The sequence below is a fragment of the Jaculus jaculus genome, chromosome 6, assembly GCF_020740685.1.
Source record: "Jaculus jaculus isolate mJacJac1 chromosome 6, mJacJac1.mat.Y.cur, whole genome shotgun sequence".
NCBI classification, from domain to species: Eukaryota; Metazoa; Chordata; class Mammalia; order Rodentia; family Dipodidae; genus Jaculus; species Jaculus jaculus.
In genome coordinates, this window is record NC_059107.1 from 137978743 (window position 1) to 138004871 (window position 26129).

At 45.9% G+C, this 26129-nt stretch overlaps 1 protein-coding gene across 3 annotated transcripts in view; it reads right to left on the reverse strand.

Moving 5' to 3' along the window:
- Nucleotides 1-26129, reverse strand: part of Tmcc3 (transmembrane and coiled-coil domain family 3) — a 347661-nt gene that overhangs the window by 179912 nt on the left and 141620 nt on the right. The gene's annotated exons all lie outside the window — the stretch shown is intronic.

The window sequence follows — 26129 nt, forward strand, 5'->3', positions numbered from 1 at the left end:
GGTATCACCATGGCAACAAATGCCATCATGTTGAGTGGCTCTGATGAGCTGAGATGGCTTACCTCTAGACTTGATATCATGTTAGACAAATACACCCGCACTTACTCTGATTTTCTTTTCTATTATTTGCAACCAAACATTCCTAATATGGTGTACAAGATATGTGGTTGTACTTCTTCAGAAGAGGAGGGCAAAAAGCAGTAAGCATTAGAAACATGGGTCTATAACTAGAATGGGACCAGGAATAAGTGAAAACAGGGAGGGAGGAGAGGAGGAAATAACAAACAAACTAATAGAGAGGGAAAATATTGGGGGGGAGGGGAACTACACATAAGTAAAGACTAAGGTGGTAAGTACACCAGGAACCACCCTCTGCGACACAAGACACTAGCCCCAGTAAGAGAAGGTGGATGGACCTGACCAGTATCCTAAGTAGAAAGTGGAGAAATCTTAATCCTAAAACCACAGGCTTTGGCTTGGGAATCCCAGGACTGGAACTGGGTTACCTCCTACAGAGAGATCCATGAGGTCCTCAAACAATGTAGATCTTTGTCAAGCATTTGGTTACCCAACAGAGCTAAAATGTTAAGACCCTATTGCTGAAGACACCACAGGATGCCATCTTCGGATACCAGGAGACCATGTGGGAACCAAGAGGGAAGCCACGTCTCTCCCGACAAACCTTCGCTGCACTGGAGAGTGCTATGGGAGCTACTATGTGACGATGGCCGCCAACTGCCTAAATAAGCAGGAGACCCCCTGCAACTTATGCACACAACCCCTCAGAAGGAAAAGAAGCAAAATGTCACGTGCAATAGTGGCACACCGCCCATGTGGGTAACCAAGTGCCCTCCAACTGGATAAGAGGTAGGTTCAGTGGGAGAGAGCTCACAATGGTGCTGGAAACCAAGCCAGTGCCCCACAGGCAGGAGACTCACAACTCCCAGAGAGAAACCCCCTTTGTTCTCTGGACAAGTTGAGCAGGTATCCTCACCGAAATGTCTCTCAAAATTACAAGTGTACCTTCCTTAACCAGAGCTGCCCTCCCCCTTGGCTGGAGAATCTGCTTCATTTTACAGATGGCGGAGAATACTGGGGAGATCCAAGATCCACCAATTCAATAAGAAAATGTTGGCCAGCTGCCTCACCATGAGATGTGCCACCTCCACTACATATACCAGGGACCAGGAGGCTCTGCAGAGGAAGAGGCAACACAAGCATTGTTCCCAATGCTAGCCTGACAACTGCCTCCAGGGAAATAGCAACAAACACAGAGGTGAACGGAAACACACCTTAACAGAAATACAGTGGCTACAGTGAACTCAACACTAAAAACAATCTAACACGCCCAAGGCTCAGGGATTGCTGTGGAAGAGGGGGTGGGAAGATTTTAAGAGCCACAGGGTGTATAGAAATATCTTGAGGTATAGCCCAGCTCCCAGAAACTGAGAAGTCCTAATTATCCCACAGTGGGCACCTTACTGAGGAGGGGCCCCAAGGAAATAGGGATCCAGGGTAAGGAGATACAAGGTTATAACCTATGTAAAAAAAATATATGTATATACATATTTAAAAATAATAAAATAATTTCAAGAAGATTACATTATATTTTTTAAAAAGTTAAACCTTAGGCAACTGTACCCAGAGACAAATAGTGATTTGTGCAGGTATGAGGAAGCAACTAGTCTGTTGTGGGGCATCATGGAATACAATCATCATGGGGCCAGGACAGCAATAGAGACTGCCAGATGCTTTCTCAACATATGCTCCCAATGTTCTTTTATACACACACACACACACACACACACACACACACACACACACACATATAAATTTGCTTATTTGAGAGAAAGAGGGAGGGAGAGACAGACAGACAGACAGAGAGAATGGGCATGCCAGGGCTTCCAGCCACTGAAAAAATGAGCTCTACACATATGCACCACCTTGTGTATCTGGCTTACCTGGGTCCTGGGGAATCAAACCTGGGTCTTTTGGCTTTGCAGGCGAGTGCCTTAACCACTAAGTCATCTCTTCAGCCCTCCAGTTGTCTTTTTCACCGTGAATTCTGTATTTGTCCCCATGTGGCACCCATATGTTCTTTCCCAGCCCTAGATCAAGCCCCATTTCAGGCACCTGGACAAAGCCAGCAGAAGATGGGGAAGCTGCTCTGCGCAGGGCTGTGTCCTCTGGACAGGCAGCCCAGCTCCCCCTGCCTCGCCTGGGAAGCACGAGCCTTCTGCATGGAACACAGGTCTGACCTGCATGGTCGACTTTAAGGCATGTTCACTTATATTATCAACACATTCGGCTCTTTTTTGGTTCCTGGTAGAAGAAAGTTTATGTATTGCTGGTATATCTGGTGTGGGGTTATTATTATTCTTAGGCTCACAGCTTTTTTTGTTTTGTTTTGTTTTGTTTTTCAGGTAGGGTCTCACTCTAGCCCAGGCTGACCTAGAATTCACTATGGAGTCTCAGAGTGGCCTCCAACTCACGGCGATCCTCCTACCTCTGCCTCCCGAGTGCTGGGATTAAAGGCATGCGCCACCACGCCCGGCTTAGTCTCACAGCTTTTTAAAGAGATACCAAAGAGACAAATACACTTCCCTTAAAGCAAGCCATCTTTCCCCTTTTGCAATTTGAGGAGCACTTTATATCGTTGACTTTTCTGCCAAGCCTTCACTGGCAAATAGCAAAACCATACTAATTACTACTATTTAGAGAAGAGGTCAGGAAAAAGAGTTTGGGGGGAGCAAGATGCATTTAGAAACTGTAAGTGGTTTGTGAAGGTAAGAGATGAAGTTGCACGGAGGGCAGTGGGTCATGGAGTATTGTGTAGCCCACACATCAGACTGGGACTTCTATTCTAGAAGCAAGGACGAGCCATGATCAGATCTTTTGTGTGGAGAGGTCACAGGTCACTGTCAGGGGACTCAAGGCCAGTGCCACATCGTAAGAAATGCTTCCAGACTGAGGTAAGGCCATGGCAGGAGCAGAGGTGAGATGTCTTTAAGGGGCTACAGGAAAGGCTCTGGTGACAAATTAGATGGAGTAGGTGAAGAGCAAAGAGTGAAAGTGACTCCCAGATGTGACAGGTGGTTGGCGATGCTATCCACAGAAACAGCAAACGCAGGAGGGTCAGGAAAATGAGGGACCGGGGAGGGCTGAGGGACGCATGACATGTGCAGTCTTGCATGCCCTCTCGCTGGCGGGTCACAAGACAAGGGGACGCATGGGCCAGACACTTGGCTCTGAGCTGGAACTCGCATTTAAATGCAAATAGCAACGGAAGACACAGGACTTCTTGTGTTCCTCTAGTGAACATGCACAAAACACAGAGATGTTTACGTGAAATCACAGAAAACACCAAAACCAAGACTGGGTGCGCACAAGAAGAAGCGTCTGCAGAGGAGAAAAGGAGCAGCTGGAGAGGCAGGCAGAGAACCGAAGAGGAGCTTGGGTCGTGGTCTGAATAGGAACTGTCTTCCTTAGGCTCATGTGTGCAGAGCGGTAAGTGGTGCCACACACTCCCGCCACCACGACGTTCTGCCACTACATGGGGCCAGAATCAAGGGAGCCCAGGACCCCGGCTGTGAACAAGCAACACATGCAGGTAAGGGGTAGCAAGGAAGGAAGGCTGCGGGTGACAGCTGTAAGGACTGAGTGGTCTTTCATGCGCAGAGCTCTTTCCCAGGCCACATGGGCAGAGCTTCCCTTGTGCCCACGTGGGATCTTCTTCCCTTGGCTATAGCTGCCTGACTGGGTGGTAATCAGGACCTCAAGAAAGACAGCAGTCATCCTGGTCTTGAGCTCCTGAAAGGCAGAGAGGGGCCACCCCTGGGAGTGACAGAGCAGCATCTGTCCTCAGGTCATAGTTTAGATCCCCAGCAGCCTCCCCAATTTTATGTGGTGAAGTGTTGACCTCTGGCCTGTGGCACTTTTAGAAGGTGGTGGGGGCCTAGGAGAAGGAAGTTAGGTCTTGCAGGTATCCCCCCCTTGAAGGAGATCATGGGACCCCCCCCCCAGCCCCTCCTCTCTTGCCCTCTCTCTTTGCTCCCTTGCCACGGGGTGAGCAGCTCTGCATTCCCACATGCTTCCTTCCTAATGTGCTGCCTCACGTTAGACTCCCAAACAGAAGAAGCCAAGAGCCATGGACCAAAGCCCCTGAAACTATGGGCCAAAATGAACCTGTCCTCACCGGCTGATTTGGTTTAAGCCACGGTAAGCAAGGCGTGGCTGAGGAAGCAGAGAGAGGAGAGACGTGGAGCTGGAGGCCAGGAGCAACCTAGGGCGAGTGGGAGGAAGGAAGGCACCGTGCAATCTGATAAATGATTCTTTTCTGCCATGGCTGGTTCCACTCAGTATGTCTTACTTGGAAATATAAAAAAGAAAGAAAGAAATCCCAAAATATATCTGGCAGGAGGGCCAGAACTATAAAGGGCTGTATTACCTGACAGGATGAAATATGTGCTAAATGGAGATGTAAGAGGTGGTTGTGGGAGCTGGGGAGGATGGGAGATTAATTTTGGCTCGGTTGGAGCAGTGTTTCCAGAAGGGAGGCGGCAAATGGGCTGGCACTTTAAGGACGAGGAGGCTTTTCGGGGAAGGCAGAGAAAGAGTGCGCTCCAGCTGAAGGAGCCTAGGCAGCGGTAGGGAAGGCAGACCTGCCTGGTTAATGAAGCCCAACACCCTCTGTGGGGGGACCCCAGGAAGCCTTCCCGCCCTCCTATACAGCACCCCAACCACCCCACCACAGCCCTTCCCACTCTGTGTGGAAATACCCTCTTGATTGGTCGGCCCCTCTCACCAGACTTTCTCAACTGTTTTTCTTTGGACTTCCTATGCCTGGCACCAAGCCCAGGCCAGGCCGGGGCTCCAAAAAACCGGTGTCAAGGCCTCACCCGTGGCGCAGGCAGCGCACTTAGAGATAGGGGAGCCAGGCGGTGAACCAACACAAGGCTGGCCTTCATTTCCCAGACCAGCAGCAGGGAGGGGGCGGCGGGCAGGGGACGTGGGCTAGCCCCAGTTAACTGGTGATATCTTACATTCCTTACGTTGTAGTCAAATATACACAGTCTAATGCTTACCATTTTACCCATATTTTATTATTGTGTGCCTGTGTAGGCATGCATGCATGTATGTATATGTATGTATGTATGTATGTATGTATATGTTTGTATGTATTATATATATGTGTGTGTGTGTGTGTGTGTGTATATGTACACCCACACGTGTGTGTACATGTGTGGAAGTCTGAGGACAACCTTGTGGTATTTCTCTTATCCTTCTTGGTTGCTTGATGCAGACTGCCTTATTTTTTGTTGTTTTAAAACAAAATATTTTGGGGCTGGAGAGATGGCTGAGCTGTTAAGTGCTTGCCTGAGAAGTCTAAGGGCCCCGCGTCAAGGTTCGTGGTTCCCCAGGACCCACATAGCCAGATGCACAAAGTGGCACATGCGTCTGGAGTTTGTTTGCAGTGGCTGGAGGCCCTGGTGTGTCCATTCTCTCTCTCTCTGTCTCTCTGCCTCTTTCTGTCTGTTGCTCTCAAATAAATAAATAAAACAAAAATATTTTATTTTTCTTTTACTTGAGAAAGATAGAGAGAGAGAGAGAGAGAGATAAAATGGGCAAACAAACTCCAGATGCGTGTGCCCCCGTATGCACCTGGCTTCTGTGGGTATTGGGGATTTGAACCTGGGTCCTTGGGCTTCACAGGCAGGTGTGTTAACCACTAAGCAATCTCTCCAAGCCTTTTGTTGCTTTTTACTGCTATGTGTGTGTGTGTGTGTGTGTGTGTGTGCCGATCTAGGTAGCCCATGAGTTCCTCCTGCATCCCCCTCCCCCCCACTGGCTCAAGCTTCCTTTGCCATAGGCATGTTGTGGTCACAGACGTGCATGCCGCTTTGTGCACTTTTACATGGATGCTGGGGAGCCGAACTCAGGCTGGTTGGCTTGTAAGCAAATGACTATAATTGCTGAGCCATTTCCCTCACCTTTCACCAGTTGTTTTTTTTTGCGGGGGGGGGGGAGGGTTCGAGGTAGGGTCTCACTCTAGCCCAGGCTGACCTGGAATTCACAATGTAGTCTCAGGGTGGACTTGAACTCATGGCAATCCTCCTACCTCTGCCTCCTGAGTGCTGGGGTTAAAGGCGTGCGCCACCATACCTGGCCCTTCATCAGTTTTAAGTGTAACACTTTAGTAGCTTTAAGTACATTCATACTTTTGCAAAATAATCATCAGTACCATCCAGCACCAGAAACTTATTCTCTCCCCCAAACAAACTATATGCACTAACAGTGACTGCTCTTCTCTTCTTCCCAGTTCCTGGCGGGCACCATTCCACTTTGGCTTCTGTGAACATTACAACTCTAAGAACTTCATAAAGTGGGATCATACAATACTTGCTTTTTTGAGGATATCTTTTTTTTTTTTTTTGGTTTTCTAACGTGAGGCCTCACTCTAGCTCAGGCTGACCTGGAATTCACTATGTATTCTCAGGGTGGCCTCAAACTCTCGGCGATCCTCCTACCTCTGCCTCCCGAGTGCTGGGATTAAAGGCATGCGCCACCACGCCCCGGCTTAGGATGACATTTTATTTTAAAAAAATATTTATTTATTTGAGAGAGAGAATGGATATGGGAACATCAGGGCCTCTAGCCACTGAAAAGAAAAAAAAAAAAATCTCTAGATGCATATGCCACCTGGTAACTCTGGTTTACATGGTTACTGGGGAATTGAACCTGGGTCCTTAGGCTTCAGAGGCAAGCACCTTAACCACTAAGTCATCTCTTCAGCCCAGAATGACTTACTTTTTTTTTTTTTTTTTTTGGTTTTTCGAGGTAGGGTCTCACTCTGGTCCAGACTGACCTGGAATTCACTATGTAGTCTCAGGGTGGCCTTGAACTCACGGCGATCCTCCTACCTCTGCCTCCCGAGTGCTGGGATTAAAGGCGTGCGTCACCACGCCCGGCTGACTTACATTTTAATGTATGTTAAGCCACAAATATTTGCCAAGTGTTATTACTTCCTTCCTGTGAGTTAAACAAGGTAAGAATTCGTGGTCTGTTTTTTTGGAGGCCCAAGATGAAGCTCAAGAAGGTAGAATTATTTGTCCCAGCCTCAGACTTCCAGAGAGGGCAAGTTCCACACAGCACACGAGACGCCAGGCTTAGCTGATTTTCACATTCTCCATGGAGGCTGCTTCTGGTATGTCACACGGTCATGACCACAAATCTCCACTCTTACCAGATGATGGCCTTTCTGTGCCCAAAGATATAGTTCGAGCACTTCACTGTGAATTAGTGGTCAGAACAGCAAACAGCCCAGGCAGCAGTAGGGAGCCAGACAAGATGAATTTAACTTTGGGGACGCTCATCCAGAGGCCACAGCCAAGTGTGTCTTTCTATGGTTAGGTATAGAAATGGCTGCCAGTTAAGACCCTAGATTTTAACTATTGTCCATCTGTGGCAATGATGGAATGTTTGACTTATGAGGAAACAGCTCTGCAAGGTCAGAGTCATTGATGACATGAATTATGAATCTGCATATTGGGGTCCACCACTGTAGGAGGCACAGTGGAGTCACCTGCCTGAGGGCCCCATGCCTGGGTGAACTCTGTGTGCTGAACATGCTTCTCATACTCAGATCAAAACTTTGCCCACATGATTATGTTTGACATGAAGAATCCTTTAGGCTTATTTTCTGGGATCAAAAACAGTTCAAACTGCATTATCTTTTAAATTAACGTACTGTACTCAGAAAGCTCTTAATGAACCTAAAGAAAGTTAGTGGCATGGGTTTTGTTGCCATCAAGTCCTACGAAAATAATTTATTAAGGGTATGTATGTATGATTATATAAAGAGCCGATGAAAGTTGTTTGGGATAGAGTCATCAGACTAGGGTGAAATTTGGTTTTCCTCTTCTATCCTGCTTACGAGAGAAGAAGGGCTCAAGAGAGGACTGGGTTAGCAGTAGAAATAGAAACTATGTTCTTTGTAAATATGAGGGTGTGAAGTACATTTTTCTGCCCTGTTAAAGGGCTGTTATTGAACACCTACTATGTGCTGAGCCCTTTGCATGTATCAGCTCATTTCATCACCACAACAACCCTGCGTAGGAGCCACTGCTACCTCCCCATTCATGGTAAAGACAGGTGAAGGACAAGCAGCCTTTCTGCAGACCCTGGGATCTTACAGGAGTTCACACCGACTAATGGAGCACAAAACATGGAACGAGGAGCCGTTTACGGTGTCGTGTGCTAAATGCTTTTATCATCATAAATGAGTTTTGCATGTTCTTGCACTTAAAACAGGGCTTCTGCACACATACATTTGTCCTGGCTTCTTTTCCCAAGCTGAGTCTTAATTAACAGATCCTTACCTGAGCTAAGGTGTGGGGTAAAGAAGTGAAGAGGTAAGAAATGAGCTGGGGTTTGGAGGCCATGATGAAGCGGCTAGTGCGGAAGCATGGGGCAAGGAGGTGCTGGGGTGGGGAGACAGACAAAGGGGATGGCCATGAAGGGCCAGGAGTCACATTTTAATCTAGAGGCTCCAACTTTATTCCATGGGCAAAGGAGTTAATGAAGGTGTAAAACAGCCATGGAGGGGCTGGGGGGATGTTTCAGTGGGTAAGGTGCGTGCCACACAAGCATGAAGATCTACCATTAGATCCCTAGTATCTACAAAAAAGCTGGCCATAGATTTTCCTTTCTTCTTTTCCCTTGGTGCTGGCCTGTACTTCCCTAGACCAGGATGTGGTCTACATCCACAATGAGCTGTTGATCATTGAGACCTACTAGATCTCCCAAAACAAACAAGACAGACTTCTGTCATAGCACTTGATTACTCACCAGAGGTTAACAGTAAGACCCTACTGCTGAAGACACCAAATGCTGCCGGCAGGGACCATGGAGAGACCTGGTTGGAATCCGGAGGAGAGCCAGACCCCAGACAATTAGCCCATCTAGTGCTGGAAAGCACTACATGAGCTACCAGGAGAAAGTGGCCAATATCTGTCCAAGCAACTCACAGTCTAAGCAACTCAGAAGCAAACAACATGATGTGATGCTCACGCAAGTGCAATAGTGTCACACAGCCATTGTGGGTAACCAGCTGCTCTTGGACTGGCTAACAGATCTGCTCAGTGGAAGGGAAACTATATCTGGAACTGGGAAACGAATCAGAATCATATCCAGATAATGATTCTGCTTTCCATTGTCAAGCTCCCACTAACCTTAGACTATAAGAGGGTCTACACCATTTTAATTCTCTCTAAATTAATAATGGTTATCCCATTTAATTGGTGCTGACTTCATTCTCTGTTAGTGAATGTGCTTCTCTTTTTCAGATGGGAGCTGGACCTGAGGAGATAAACCACCCAGCGTGCTCCACCCTAGCCCCAGCTGAAACCACAGAGGAAATGAGCAAGAGCAAATTAGGGAAATGGGCAAGAGTGCCGCTTTCTTAGTGAATCTGATATCAACACAAGGGTGATGGAGATAGACACTGAGGACACTCAACACCTACCAAACCAGAGATCCAGAGGTTCCTAAGTGCCCATTACTGCAGTAGACTTAAAATGCTCCCAGCAGGGCTGGAGAGATGGCTTAGCAGTTAAGTGCTTGCCTGTGAAGCCTAAGGACCCCGGTTCGAGGCTCGGTTCCCCAGGTCCCATGTTAGCCAGATGCACAAGGGGGCGCACGCGTCTGGAGTTCATTAGCAGCGGCTGGAAGCCCTGGCGCGCCCATTCTCTCTCTCTCCCTCTATCTGTCTTTCTCTCTGTGTCTGTCGCTCTCAAGTAAATAAATAAATATTTTTTTAAAAAAAGCTCCCAGCATGGCTCAGGGAATTTTGCAGAAGAGGAGGCAAGAAAGATTGTTAGAGCCACAAGTTGGGACATTTTGCACAGAGACATTGCCTCTCCCCCCCACCCCATAATGCATGACCCGCAATCCCCAATGAGGAAGGCCTCTTCAGAAAAGGGGCAGGGAGGAGGGAAAGGATGGTACCAACAAGTGTTAATTACAAGAAAATATGTCCATATCTAATTTAAAAAGATGGCAAAAGAAGAAAAACAAAGCTGGCCATAGAGGCGCGCATCTGTAATCTCAACACTGGGAGGTTGGGTCGGGATCTTCTCTGAGATGCACTAGTCTAGCCAAATCAATGAGTCCCAAGTTCAGCGGAAGACTCTGCCTCAAACAGAAGGTAGAAGAGTGATCGGAAAAGACAGCTAACATTGACTCTGGCCTCTACAGTACGTACACGCACATGTGCTCATACCTGTGTGGACACACATACACACATGCACGCACACTATACATACACACACACACACACAAAACCCCAGCTATGAATGCACTGAGTTCACAGAGTGCCCTACACATTATAGTATTTCAAGCACAATCACCTTAGGACTCTTATTTTACAGATGACGGAGGCAAGGCTCAGAGCGAACAAGCAGAGTTTCTCAAGTGATGGGCCAGCAATCCAGTCCTGCCGGATTCCATCTGCCCGGTGCTTTCGACCCGTAGGAAGCTACTTTGTAAGCCAAGCAGGGAGAGCTGGCGACCACTCGAGGAGCTTCCAAGGAAGGCTGCAGAGAGACCGTGGAGGACGAGATGGCACAGGGCAGGGGGAACCGGCAGGCATCGGCCCCATCGGGAAGAACGGCAGGCTGGGAGCCCGACATTGCTGGTTCCTCGAGTCGAGATGATGCTAACGGCTCACTGAAGTGCCCGGGACAGCGGAGGGCCTGGCTTGCTCAGGTGGAGCCAGCGGAAGAAAGGGCAGCCATTGTTTTCCTGGATTCTCTTAGCAGTTAATCACAAATCTGAATATGCCAGGTTTTAACTATTTTCAGCTACGAAGACTCTGTAAACTTGAAGGTGGGTTTTTAGAAACATTTATTGACTATTTATTTATTTAAGAGAGAGAAGAGAGACAGAGGCAGATTGAGAGAGAACGGGCATGCCAGGACCTCTAGCTACCGCGAACGAACTCCAGCCTCATGCGCCACCTTGTGCATCTGGCTCATGTGGGTACTGGGGAATCGACCCTGGTCCTTAGGCTTTGCAGGCAAGTGACTTAACTGCTGAGTCATCTCTCAAGCCCAAAGGTGGATTTGAAAAATCCCCAGGATCAATAAAACTTCTGTTACTAAAGCCTTTATTTTCAACATGTTTTTTTTTTTTTTTTTTTTTTTTGAGGGAGGGTTTTGCTCTAACACAGTCTGACCTGGAATTCACTATGTAGTCTCAAGCTGGCCTTGAACACTTACAAATAGTTTTATTTACTAACATTTTATTTTGACTATTTTTTTTTATTTTTCCAGTAAGGTCTCACTAGCCCAGGCTGACCTGGAATTCACTATGGAGTCTCAGGGTGGCCTCAAACTCATGGTGATCCTCCTACCTCTGCCTCCCGAGTGCTGGGGTTAAAGGCGTGCGCCACCACGCCCAGCTTTTAACATTTTTTATTTACTAACATTTTCAGATTATCATCTTATCCTTCCTTCTTTTCTTTGTCCCTCTCCTCCTCCCTCCCTCCCTTCCTCTTTCCTTCATTTCTTTCTTTTATTTTTAATTTTATTTTTATTTATTTATTTGAGAGCGACAGACACAGAGAGAAAGACAGGTAGAGGGAGAGAGAGAATGGGCGTGCCAGGGCTTCCAGCCTCTGCAAACGAACTCCAGACGCGTGCGCCCCCTTGTGCATCTGGCTAACGTGGGACCTGGGGAACCAAGCCTCGAACCGGGGTCCTTAGGCTTCACAGGCAAGCGCTTAACCGCTAAGCCATCTCTCCAGCCCTCCTTCATTTCTTATCAGTGCTAGAAATTGACTCTAGGGCCTCACTCATGCTAGGCAGACCCTCTTCCACTGGAATTCACCCCCAACCTTTCTGTTTTTGTCCCATTAGCTTATAACTAGTTGCCTCTGCCTACGGCTGAGTGGTTGGAACTCCAGGGCATGTGCCATCATTCCCAACTAGTGTCTTTTCTCTACTTCATTCCTTCTATAACGATTCCAAGCTAACACTCTAAACTTGAGGTCTGTTCTAAACTGTGATAAATTATGGGGGTGGAGAGATTGCTCAGTGGTTAAGGGTCTTTGTACTGCAAGCCTTCCAACCCGAGTTCCATCCCCAACACCCACTGAAGCCAGAGGCAAAGTGGCACAGGCATCTGAAACCCCACGGCCCCTACAACAACGAGGGGCAGAGTCAAGAGAAGCCTGAAGTTCTTGGGCCAGCTAGTGTGGCTTCTCCAGCAAAGAAACTGTCTTAAAAACAAGGTGAGGGCTAGATAGATGACTCCGTGGCTAAGTGCACTTCCTGCACAAGCATGAAGACTCAAGTTCAAATCTCCAGAGCACATTGTAAGTAGCTGGGTGTGCCCATGCTTGTCTGTAACCCCAGTCCTGTGGGGAGCAGGGGCTGCAGAATCACCGGGGCTCACAAACAAGCTCTGGAATCAGTAAGAGATTTCACCGCAAAGCCAGTCATGGCAGAGCAAGCCTTTAGGCCCAGAACTCAGGAGACTGAGGTAGGAGGATCACCATAAGGCAAACAAGTGAGGGATGGAGGAGGAAAGCCTGACATTCTCCTCCAACTGCTGCAGGTTAGTCCTCTTAGTACCACAGTAAGCCCACAGGGTACTGCATTAGTAAATACATGTGCATATAACACACCACACACACACACACACACACACACACACACACACACACACACACACACACACACACGGTAGGAGAGAACTAATACCTTGAGATTGTCCTCTGACCTCCACATGCATGTGCCCATACACACACTCACACATATACATGTATGCACACAACTTTTTTGAAGAAAAGGAAGACTGGTGATATTTTTAAATCAAAAATTAGAAAAAGAAATATGAATTCATCTCTGTCATCAGCTCAATGATAGGAGATCAACTAAGCACTATAAGGCCCAAGGCTTTTGAGAAAACATGGTATGCAGAAAAACAAGGTGATAAAGGTTTGAGATATGTAAAAACCTGTTATGCATTTCCTAATCTTATTTAACTGTAATACCTGTTTGGAAAACCCCAGCCCCAGCCCCCTGACGTGCTTTGGAAGAGTTCATACTGTTTGTCCTTGCCTGGAAAGCATCCCCCATCTTTAATACTCCTTTTGTCTTTAGCACTTCTTTTTCAGATCTCAGCCTGGGGTGACTTCCTGATGGAACTCTCCACACACATAAAGTCAGGTTAATGACCATTTACCCTCACGGTAATGACAATCTCTGTTGTAACTGCCTATCGACTAGGCTGCTTCCTTCAATTCAAGGACTGTGTCCTGTGCACCTTTGTATTCTGGTACCTAATACAGTGCTAGCAATAAACACCTGTTCAATAACCAGCCAGGACGTGACCTATTGGCCCTTCCATGAATATGCATCACCATAGGTATTCAAAACTTGAATGGAGGAAACATTTGGCACCTGTGAAGGAACATCGAGCATAGTAAGAAGAGCAGGAAGGGGCTGAAGAGATGGCTTAGCGGTTAAGGCGCTTTCCTGCAAAGCCAAAGGACCTTGGTTCAATTCCCAGGACTCACACAATCCAGAAGCACTAGGGGGCGCACACGTCTGGAGTTTGTTTGCAGTGGCTGGAGGCCCTGGCACACCCATTCTCTCTTCTCTTTGCCTCTTTTTTTTTCTCTCAAATAAGTAAATAAATAAAAATAATTTTTTTTTTAAGAGGAGGAAGTTGGGACACAGACCTCCGAGAATTTAAAGGTCCAAATTCAACTCAACAAGGGTCCCCAAGTAAAGCAGTGACATTTTTAAAAAAGCATGCCAGATTCTCCTACACTGGGAGGTTAGACACCAGGAATCTGGCTGAGTTCTGTCTCTAGCTGGATGTGCAACTTGGAGCAAGCTCCTTGCTACTTTTTTCTCTGAATTCCATTTATGTATGTGAGGTAAGAAAAAAAATTAAACACTTTTATTTCTATTTATTCATTTATTTATTTGAGAGAGAGAGTGGGCGCACCACGTGCTACAAATGAACTCCAGACTCATGCACCACCTTGTGCATCTGGCTTACATGAGTCCTGAAGAATCGAACCTGGGTCCTTGGCTTTGCAGGCAAGCACTTTAACTGCTAAGCTATCGCTCCAGCCTGAGAAAAAAATTTTTAAATATTTTTTATTTTTATTTATTTACACAAGCATGAGAAAGACAGAGAGAATATTTTATTTATTTATTATTTGAAAGAGGCAGAGAGACTAAGCACACCAAGGACTCTAGCCACTGGAAACAAACTCCAGATGCATGTGCCACCTTGTGCATCTGGCATTATGTGAGACTTGGGAAATCAAACCTGGGTTCTTTGGCTTTGCAGGCAAGCGCCTTAACTACTAAGGCATCTCTCCAGCTCAATTTTTTTTAAACTTTAAAAACTTTCTATGTGCCTTGATGTAAAAGTTAATGACCCATCTTTCATAATTATGCATAAAATGTTTTTTTTCTTTTTTAAGAAAAAGGAAAAACAATCTCATTTATAATCCTATCACCTAGAGCTTCAGAGCTTTTAAAGTGGCTGACAGGGAGTCAGAGAGTCATTTTTAACTCCAGTTTGTATAAGACATTAAAAATAGAAAACAACGTCCAAAGCTCAGGGAGCATTGAGGAAGATGGGCAGAAAGAATGTAAAAGCCAGAGAATGGAGAGGAGTGTTTTAGAATGCTGTCTTCTAGACACGCAGTGATCATTGCATTCATGACCTCACAGCAACGGTTGTTACTTGCACAAGACTTCCATAACATTGGGCTCAGCAACATTTTGTTATGAATGATGGAAGAGAGCCAAAAATAAAAGGCATGCAAGTAGAAGAGGGATAGCTGATAAAAGGATTTCAGGGTAAGGGGGGGAAAGAAGGTGACAGGAGGGGATTATAATCAAAATACATTACATGCATATGTAAAAACTGTAAATCAAAAATTAAATATATAACAAAAATAAATCATTCAGATAGAACATTTTGGAATATTTAATTCTAATGCTTAAAAAGTCATATAATGGCTGGAGAGATGTCTTAGTGGTTAAGGCGCTTGCCTGAGAAGCCTAAGGACCCATATTTGATCTCTTTCCAGATCCCATGTAAGCCAGATGCACAAAAGTGTTGCACTCACAAGGTTGCGCATGAGAACTAGATGGCGCAAGCATCTGGTGTTTGATTGCAGTGGCTGAGGCCCTGGCACACCAATTCTCTCTTGCTCTTACTCTCTCTCTATATATATAAAAAAAAAGTCATATGAGGGCTGGAGCGATGGCTTAGTGATTAAGGCACTTGTCTGCAAAGCCTGGGCCTCATATTTGACTCTCCAGGTCCTACATAAGCCAGACACACAGTGACACAAGCACACAAGGTCTCACATGCACACAAGGGAACGCACGCATCTTGAGTTTGATTGCAGTGGCTGGAAGCCCTGGTATGTCAATTCTCTCTCTCTCTCTCTCTCTCTCAATCTCTCACATAAAAGAGGCCAATCTGTTGGGCTTGCCTCAAAAAAAAAAAAAAAAAAAAGCCATATGATTAGAGCTTGAGAGATGGTTCAGTGGAGAAAACTCTTGCCCCACAAGTGTGAAGACCTGACTTCAGATTCCCAGCGCCCACATAAATCTAAGCTTGGCAGCCAAGCTGTTAGCACCCACATAAATACCATCTGAGCGTGGCAGACCCACCTGTAATGTCAGCATGCAGTAGGCAGAAACAAAGGATCCCTGGGGCAGTCTGGCTAGTTAGTCTCGTCAGCTTGGCAAGTCCTGGGCTCAAGGGAGGGATCCTTCCTCAGTAAATAGCATGGAGGGCAGTCAAGGAAGACTTCTGATGTCAGCCTCCAGCCTGCACATGGATGTGCACACATTTGGACACATGGTCCAACACACGTATATACTGGCATGCATACCACACACAGATATACATGAAAAATGTTTCATATGATTATGCAACATTCCTTTATATATTTTAATGGAGTCATGTCCAAAGTGTTATTCTGAAAATTACATTTCTCATTTAGCATTAGGTGCCAGACCCTGGAGTTTGACTGATCCGACACTCATTTTTTTCTTCATTTTTATTCATTTATTTATTAGAGAGAGAGAGAGAGAATGATAGTGGCTGCACCAGAGCCTCTAGCCACTGCAAAGGAACTCCAGACACATGTGCTACCTTGTACAGCTGGCTTTTGTGGGTACTGGAGAATTGAACCTGAGCCCTTAGGCTTTGCAAGCAAGTACTTTAACTGATAAGCTATCTCTGCAGCCCAACACTCATTTTCAAACCTTGCCATTTGAAAAGCTAAACACTTTCTCAGCATCTTTTGCAACCAGAAGTTGCCCCGTGGCATTGTTTGGGCCAACAAGATGCAATGAGCTGTGTGGAAGGGGATTTCCAGGGAAGCTTTGTCTCTTCTAATAGCCTAGAAGCAGTTCTACCCAGGTTTCCTCTTTGCTCTAGAGGCGGATGGGATGCCTGAGGCTGCAGCGGTTCTCTTGTCCCATGAGGAGTGACAGTTATGTTGGTCTTGGCATCACTTAACTGAACTTATGCCAGGAGCTGCCTACATCAGTCTTCTTGTTATGTGAGAAACATTAATCCTTACTTATTTCAGCCACTGTAAACAATTTGTTAGTTATAGCCAAATCTCTCTCTCTCTCCCTATATATATATATATATATATATATTATGTGTATATATATATATGTGTGTATATATATTTGGAGAGGGAGGAGGAAGGGAAAGTTAGAAAAAAAAGGGAGAGAATGGGTGTACCAGGGCGTCCAGTCACTGTAAAAAATACTCCAGATGCATGCACCGCCTTGTGCATCTGGCTTACTTGGTTACTGGGGAATCAAACCTGGGTCCTTAGGCTGGCTTCCCTGGCAAGTGCCTTAACTGCTAAGCCAACTCTCCAGGCCCAAATGTATTCTTGACATATGATGTAACATAAACAACTTTTCCTACCAGTAAATTCACTCTTCTCCAATATTATATTAAATGACTGCATGGATTCTATTAGAGATGTACCATGATTCATTTAATCAATTTTCTGCTGTTCAAAATTAGATCATTTACCATTTGACTCTCTTAAACACTGGATAAAGATTTTTAGACAAATCCTCCATATATACCCATAATTTTTTCTTAGAATAAAATACTTCAGGTGGAATTTCTTGGTCTAAGGGCTCATACACTGTTAAGACCAATGCCAATTTGCAAACATCTTTACCTTGCTAAGCCATCTTGCCAGCTCTCCAATGCCAGTTTGAATGTCTTCATCTCCTCCTCATAAATAAGGAAAATAAGACAAGCAGAAACCAAAACCTCATCACTACCTCATTTCTTTTTCTTTCTTTTCTTTTCTTTTTTTTTTTTTTTTTTTTTTTTTTTTTGGTTTTTCGAGATAGGGTCTCACTCTAGCCCAGGCTGAACTGGGATTCATTATGGAGTCTCAGGGTGGCCTTGAACTCATGGTGATCCTCCTACCTCTGCCTCCCAAGTGCTGGGATTAAAGGCATGCGCCACCACGCCTGGCTTCATTTCTTTTTTAAAAAAAATATTTTATTTTATTTATTTGAGATAGGGAGGGAGAGACACACAGACAGAGAACGAGCATGCCAGGGTGTAGTCTTGCCACTGCAAACAAACTCCCCATGCACGTGCCACTTTGTGTATCTGGCTTTATATAGTTACAGGGGACTCGAACCCAAGGTATCAGGCTTTGCAAACAAGTATCTTTAACTTCTGAGTCATCTTTCTAGCCCCCTACCTCATTTCTAAGGCTCCTTTTACAGCTAGCCTCTGGTTTAGCTTGTGAAAAAGAAGTGAAGATTCAAGTGTGGGATTTACAGAACTAACACTTGCTTTCTGGTTTAAGGATTTCTTTATATGTGCATTTGAGAAAGAAGCAGAAAGAGATAGAGAGAATAGGTGTGCCAGGCCTTCAGCCACTGCAAATGAACTTTAGAAGCATGCACCACCTTGTGTATCTGGCTTACATGGGTCCTGGGGAACTGAACCTGGGACCTTTAGCTTTGTAGGTTAGTGCCTTATCTGCTAAGCCATCCCTCCAGCCCTGATTTAATGATTTCTTTCCAAGTAATAAAATTATTGCTTGGCAATGAGCTAAAGTCTAATCCATACAGATCTTCCCAGTGTTGTATGCCTGGATTCTATGTCAGCAGAAGGTTTCCCGACCAAAAGTTCAGGCAGAACATCTGAGGTGGCTCAGAGAGGAGACAAATGAGTAGAAAGTAGATCCAGAGAAAAGAGCTGATCTCTGGGAAGAAAGACGGTTTAAAGGAACGAAGGGAAGAAGGGGAAGGAAGAAAAGGAGGAGAGACATCAAGGCAGAGCCCAACCACTTCCCCTCTGGACACTCCCCTAGTGCATCCAGGCCCTGCCGAACTCTGCTTGGGTAACTGTTCCCCCCAGCGTCAGCAGGGGGTGCTTTCTAGACCTCCATGACAGTTCCAGAAGCTCTTTTGAGATGTCCTCTTATGCTTTCCTGACCACCATATCTCCCTGAGACTTTCTTGCTTTGCTTTGCTTTCTCTTTTTTATTTTATTTGAAAGAGAGAGAGACAAAGACAGAGACAGAGAATGGGCATGCCAGAGCCCTGCACGCCACTGCAAATGAACTCCAGGTAAACACACCACCTTGTGCATCTGGTTTACATGGATCCTGGGGAATCGAACCTGGGTCCTTTGGCTTTGCAGGCAAGTACCTTAACCACTAAGCCATCTCTCCAGGACCTTCTTTTCTTTCTCTTTCTTTCTGTCTTTCTTTTTCTCCCTCTCCTCCTTCTCCTTCCTCCTCTTCTTCTTTCTTTCTTCTTCTTCTTTTTAATGGAGGGGGGGCTTTAGATGGTGGGGCAGAACATATTGTAATCCTAGAACTAGGGAAGTGAGTGGAGACAGAAAGATCAGGAGTTCAAGACCAGTCTCTTACATAGAGAATTCAAAGCCAGCTGGACTATGTAAGATCCTATTTCCAAAAAAAGTTAATTAAATATATTTATATTTTTTTCTTTTGTTTCCTGAGGTAGGGTCTCATCTACCTCAGGCTGACCTGGAATTCACTGGGTCATCTCAGGGTGGCCTCGAACTCACAGCAGTCCTCCTACCTCTGCCTCCCAAGTGCTGGGATTAAAGGCATGCACCACCATACCCAGAAAAAAATATTTTTAAATGTTTTAAGACTTTTTTAAACAACTAAGGCAAAGGGAATAATGAACTTCATGTGTCTATCCTTTTTTTTTTTTTGGTTTTTTCGAGGTAGGGTCTCACTCTAGCCCAGGCTGACCTGGAATTCACTCTGTAGTCTCAGGGTAGCCTTGAACTCACAGCGATCCTCCTACCTCTGCCTCCCGAGTGCTGGGATTAAAGGCGTGCGCCACCACGCCCGGCTGTCTATCCCTTCTTATTCAATATTCTCTCACACTTTCTGTAAACACACTTGGACATTTCAAAGCAAGATTCAGTCATCCTGTCTTACTCTGTTTAACTGTTTCTGTGTCCTGAGATGGCCTCCAGAAGGACAGACTCCTAGAAATGCACAGAACACAGACACATAGTACAAATGGGTAAAGGTTGCCCACAGGTGTCCCTTCTAATGGCGGCATGCTGCTTTCTCTCACTGACCTCTAGAAGCAGGAAAGTGGCCAACTAACTGCTCAAAAACACACACAGAGGGCTGGAGAGATGGCTTTGCAGTTAAGCATTTGCCTGTGAAGCCTAAGAACCCTGGTTCAAGGCCTGATTCCCCAGAACCCATGTTAGCCAGATGCACAGGGGCTGCACGTGTCTGGATTTCGTTTGCAGTGGCTGGAGGCCCTGGCGCGCCCATTCCCTCTATCTGCCTCTTTCTCTGTCTGTCATTTTCAAATAAATTAAAAAAAAATTTTTTTTAAACCTTCGTTCCCTAAGGAAAGCTTAGAAGCCAGACAGTTGCTCAAAAGCACCATACTTTAAACAGTAACAAGCCATGTCAAATGGACACTTCTGATTGACACCCAGTGATTTCGGTTGTCACATCTCCAGTTACTTAATGCCCTTGCAGTATTTTATATGATTCCTTCCACATCCTGAGTGGAGCTTGCTCACTAGCTGGTACTGGCTTTTCTTTGTTCTCACTTGATCCGAAGGGGAAGGTTCACTAGAGGTCCGAGAGTCTAGGTATACAGGGCTGGGGTCTCTGAGAAGCGAGGGTTCTGAGCTCTCTAGGAGAGACCAGTCAGAGATGGACACACGTGCAGCTCAGACTTGCTTCAGCGCAGTGCCTGGAGCCAGCCAGCATGAAATGAACTAAGAAATTAATGAATTGGAACTAAAGGGGCTTGAGATCCTGACCACTCGGGCGTTGTATTGTAAACAACAAATGATTGGCACAAGACTTACCAAATAGCACATAAAAATAAGCTGTGATCAGAAGGTAGTGAGACCCGAGGAGATAAGCCACCCCTCACATCTCAGTCGAGGCCCAGGCGAAACCACCGAGGAGCTGGGAGATGAGCAAGAGCGCTGCTTCCGTGGCGAGCCTGACAATCAGCGCCGGGGTGAAGGAGACAGACGCTGAGGACAGTCAACGCCTACCAAAGCACAGATCCAGAGGCTCCTGAGAGCTCATCACTGAAATAGACTTAAAACCCACCAACCACAGCTCAAAGAATGTTGCAGAAGAGGGGCGGAAAGACTGTAAGAGGCACAGGTTGGGTTGTCATGCCCAGAGGCATTGCCTCCCGCTGTAACTGATGTCTGCTCCCACAATGCATAACCCACAACCCCATGGGGAATACCAGCAACCCCACAGACAGAGGCAGTATGGGGATAGGGAGGAGAGGAGAGAAAAGGGTACCAACACATGATGTGTCCCTACAAAGTATGTCTGTAATTAAAAAAAAAAAAAAAAAAAAAGCTAGGCTGGAGGGATAGCTTAGCAGTCAAAGCATTTGTCCGCAAAGCCAAAGGACCCAGGTTCAATTCCTCAGGACCCACGTAAGCCACAAAGGCACACATCTGGAGTTCGTTTGCAGTGCCTGGAGCCCTGAAGAGCTCATTCTCTCTCTCTCTCTCTCTCTCTCTGTGTGTGTGTGGGGGGGTGTGTGGGGGGGGGTGTGGGGGTGTGGGTGTGTGTGTGTTTCTCTTGCTCTCTGCTTCCTGGTCACCATGATGCATGCTACCCTGCAACCACCTTTCCTGCCATTCTGCTTGAGCTAAACAAATGTGTTCCACCCTTGTTTACCTCAGGTATTTTGTCAGAGCAACAAAAAGCCAACACAATTTTGTGAAGTCTTTGCTATAGCATAGGCGGCTATAAAATATTGGAAAGTATGGTCAACGTTTCCTTCTTAATTCTAAGTAACAAAGGTGACTGCATAACCCTTTGGATCTCACAGACTCAAAACAGTGTAAGCTCACATCTATGGGATGCTCTGGGCATTGTGCTAGATGGTTTTGATGTATTTCTCAGCTTATCACTGGTACAGATGAAGGGGAGACATCCTGTATTATTCTCACCTTCCACGGGCTCAGAAGCCTTCAGCAGTTTGCTCCAGGCCACATTGCTTCAGCAGATGATGCGGAGATGCCCGCACACCACAAAACAATGAATACATCTGAAGAAGTCTGTGAACCCCCTAAAGCCCATTTTCTTTGGAGTCCTGTTCTAGACCTTGTATTCAGGAAAATGAATTGTGCAGAAGAGCTCAAAGATTTATATCCCCCACAGAGCTGAGAGTTTATGGGAGCAAACTGTGTCAGCAAGAATTCTGGAGGAAAACCTTGCAGCCTGGGAACAGGTTATAAATCTTTAGGTCTCACTAGACTTTGTTTCCTTGGCAACTCAAGTCACCAGGCTGATTGAAGACTCTTGGCTCCGGTAGGAAGCACATGGCATAAATACTACACTTTGATAAATCAGGCTCCGGGAGAACTGAGGGTCCTGTCGAACTTCAGCAAACAAAAACAACATGCACATGCTGGAACAGTCTCTGAGTATACTCCTTGTTTGATGTACTCGATAAACCAGAGAGCAAACAACACCACAGAGGTCCAAACGAGGTGATGCAAGAGTAAGAAGAATGGGAAAACTATGTGATCACATGTGGACTGTCCTAATCTCAGGATGACGGCGAAAACAGTGAGGCATCACTGCGGATGTGAAAAGCGAGTTTCACACTGAGCCAACTGAGAGGAGGTGACACTCTGGTCACCACAGATGGGGAAACGCATCCCCCCTTGGGGTCATGCCTCAAGCCAAATAAGCAAAAAGGATGTGAAAAGAAAACCTGTAAAGCAGACTGCCTGTTTCAGCATGGCATTGTGTGGGCAAAGCCAGAGCCCACCTGGGAATGGAGGAGACGAGCCAGAATGGTTTCCATGGTGAATACTCTCCAAATGAAGAAACAAAGGCTTGAGAAGTGTGTTCAGGGTCCAGAGATTAAGCCTGCTGAGTAGTGTGAGCTGCGACAGCCCCAGACCAATGATGATGGAAATCAGCCATTCTCCAGAGCCACCAAGGACAGGAGGAAGGAACTGGTTGTGGTGAGGGACAGGGAGAGCCAAGAGATTCCCACTTCTGAGAATGTCAAGCTTGGAATGAAGTTATCAAGGGTCCAACCCAGGAATGGCACCAACCTGTACCTAGAAGTCAAGGAGGCAGGCCCCTTTATGAAGCTGTGTGCGTGCGTGCATGCATGCATGCGTGCATGTGTGTGGTGGTGGTCCTCACGTTAACTGTCTGCCAGTACAAAAATCCTTTATCTGAAATTCTGAATCCCAAAATGTTTTGAAAACAAAAAATTTTCACTTATGTGTATGCAAATCATTTGGTAGCAAAACTTGACCTGAATGAACACAAGGCTATCGTAACCTTTACTCATAGGCATCGACTATGAACTATTGCATATTACTGAAGACAAATCAACATGACTGCTTGCATAATGCTAACCTCAGTCCCCACTGGAAATGTTAAACAACATAAGGTAAAGTAAGGGAGGAATTTCCACAAAAATTTTAGGTGACTGTTGACACCTATCTCCTTCTATGGGTCAACAGAAATGCTTAGCCATGTGGACTAGAAGGAAACCACAGAATGCTTTGGCCTCCAGATAGAAAGCTAGCTTGTGGGCAGTCTGTGTTGTCCACATCCTCATGGGGTCCATGGACTAGTCAGTCCACTCTTTGATCTGGTTCTGGTTGGTAATTTGCCTATGATGTTGAACTCCATCACCTCTAGCTTTGCACCCATATAAACCCAAAGGGCCGCCAGCCAGGCCTCTTGTCCATGCACTGAAATGTGGACCCAGGCCTTCTGCTGCATGGTGAGAATGTGTGGCAGGGCTGTAGGCTTGCTCCTTTGTGAGGGGCGGTGTTGCTCCCTGAGAGAGTGTGACGCTCACTATTTCCTCCCCAAGGGGCACGATTGCAGATGTACAGCAGAAAGTTCTTGAAGATCCCCACCATCTTTCAATGAACAAGACAGGGGGCTCTGAGCATTTCCAACAACCTCTGCTTTCCTTGTCCAGAGTGGAAAGGCTACTGGGAGGCTTGGAAACAAGAAAAGAGGAATGTGATAAAGGAATATAGATAATATTGAAAAGACCTAGATGTTAAGTCAGTCACGCCCACGTGATAGCTGTGACTTTGAGAAGTTTACCTCCCTGTGGCTAAATATCATTTGGGCCCTGGAGAAAAACAGTATTTTCCTCATAGGGTTTTTATGGGGGTTAAATGGCATGTAAAATCTCCAGTACACGACAGGCGCTCACTAGATGGGAGCCATTATTGCTTTTGCTCTTAGCATTGGACCCATGAACAGAGCCGGGCTTCACTTGTGATTTCTCCAGATTGTCTGGCTCAGCAAATCAGGGGACTGTTGACTTGGGGAACACAGAGCTGGTGGAAAATAAAGGCGTAGCAACAAATCACATTGGGGCAGAGCAGCTAATAGCTGCTTCCTCTGGCTCCTGCATTCGCTTTGTTAGAGAAACAGAATAGCTCCTAACAGCTGGGAAGCCAAGCCAGTCTAAAGGCCAGCGAGTCTCATCAGTGGGCTTCTGTGGAGGAGCAAGGACAGGTAGCACAGGCTACCCCTTTGCAAGGAGGCCAAGCAGACATGACCCCTGGGGGTCATACCAGTATTTCTTGCCAGTGCATATGTAATGCCACGTGTTTTCTAAAGACAGCTTCATTTCCCATCTATTCAAGTGACAAGACACGTGAGTAGACACATACCAGGTACCACATTAGGTGCTGGGACACAAAACTGCAATGGCATGATTCTTCCCTCGGGATTGGGAGAGAGGCAGAACCAGTTATTGTGGTGTGTGTTGAGGGGGCCAGGGAGGGGTCTGCAAAGGGGCATGGAGGGGGGCGGCTGTCTAAAATAGACATTTCCTTAATGTGGAATTCCTATGATGTGAAAGTTTATATAGTGAACACATGCTACTTCTGGAATCAGAAAAAATACCACAAATAACTGGAAAAATAAACAGCTCAAAGTCTGATGGTATAGACTAACAAATATTCAGATAAATACTAGGACCAGTGCCCAAGTTCAGAAATGTCAGAGTACATTGTTGGGGGGGGGGGAATGGGGAATATCAGAGTAATTTGGTAGGAAGAAAGAAGGGGTGCCCATGTTGTCTCGAGCTGGGGGTGGCAATTGGGGCTTCTCTGAGAAAGTGATATGCTGAGACTTGAACACAGGGAATCGTGGTGTGCCAGTGGGAGTGTAACTTAGTGTGATGCTTTTAAAGGGAAAACTGCAATGTTCATAAATATTCAATGTCCTTATTCCTTGGCCTAGATGTTCCACTTCTAGGATCTCAGCTGAGAGAAATGTCAGGACACACACACAAACACACACACACACACACACACACACACACACACACACAGGTCTATGTAATAAAATGTTTACTGTATCACTGTATATAGTGATGAGGCACTGGGAAATACCTTACATGCCAATCAGTAGAAAATTGTTTAAATAAATTATGTTGTGCCCATACCCCAAAACATTCAATGAAAAAACACGTATATATTAAGTTAGAAAAGGCAAGTTATATAATATGCTGTTATTTGATGCATTGTTTAATATTTTTTATTTATTTGTGTGTGTGTGTGTGAGAGAGAGAGAGAGAGAGAGAGAGAGAGAGAGAGAGAGAGAGAGAGAGGGAGGGAGGGAGGGGGGGGGGGGGGGGAGAGAATGAGTGTACCAGGCCATCTATCCACTGCAAATGAACTCCAGGCACATGCACTACCTTGTGCATCTGGCTTACGGCGGTTCTGAGGAATCGAACCTGGGTCCATAGGCTTCACAAGCAAGTGCTTTGACTGCTAAGCCATCTCTCCAGCCCCCGATGTATTTTTATACATAAAAAATATTTATATATAAATGGGAAAAATCTGGAAAGATAAACTATCAACACTTGTGGAATGGTGTTGGGGAGAAGGAATTTTATTTTCCCTCTTTTAAAATATTTCCTTTATATTTAAATTATTTAGTTGTGAAGTTCCGGGGAAGTACTACTGCCCTGTCTGAATGCGGGAGGCCTGATGTTACAGAAGCAGAGCCCCAGGAATGCTTTGAGGACGTGGCAGCAGACACGTGGGGGTTCAGACAGGAAGAAGGAGGACAGGCTAGAGGCCTACAGGAGAGTGGGGGGCACAGAAAACCCTGGGCACAAAGGCCCTACAGAGAAGTCAGGCCAGGCCCCAGAGCAGAGCAAAAGAAGCTCTCTCCCGGGTTCGAGGCATCTGAGGAGCCAGGCAAGAGAAAACTCGCCCGCAGGAGGCAGAGGTAGGAGGATTGTGGTGGGTTCAAGACCACCCTGAGACTACATAGTGAATTCCAGGTCAGCCTGGGCTACAGAGAAGCCTTAACACCTTGGATCACCTTGTTAATGAATCCCTGGGGAGAAAGAAACTTATCTTAAGCAGAATACCAGAGTATGCAGAGAACATTTTGTTGAAGAGCAAGTTGGGGGAAGTTGTTAAAATTCTGATTGATTCACAAATAAATTTATAAATACTAGTCAACCATGGTAAAGGCCCCTGAGAAATAACCCTTGGCGTCAGACCAAATTACTGTTCCA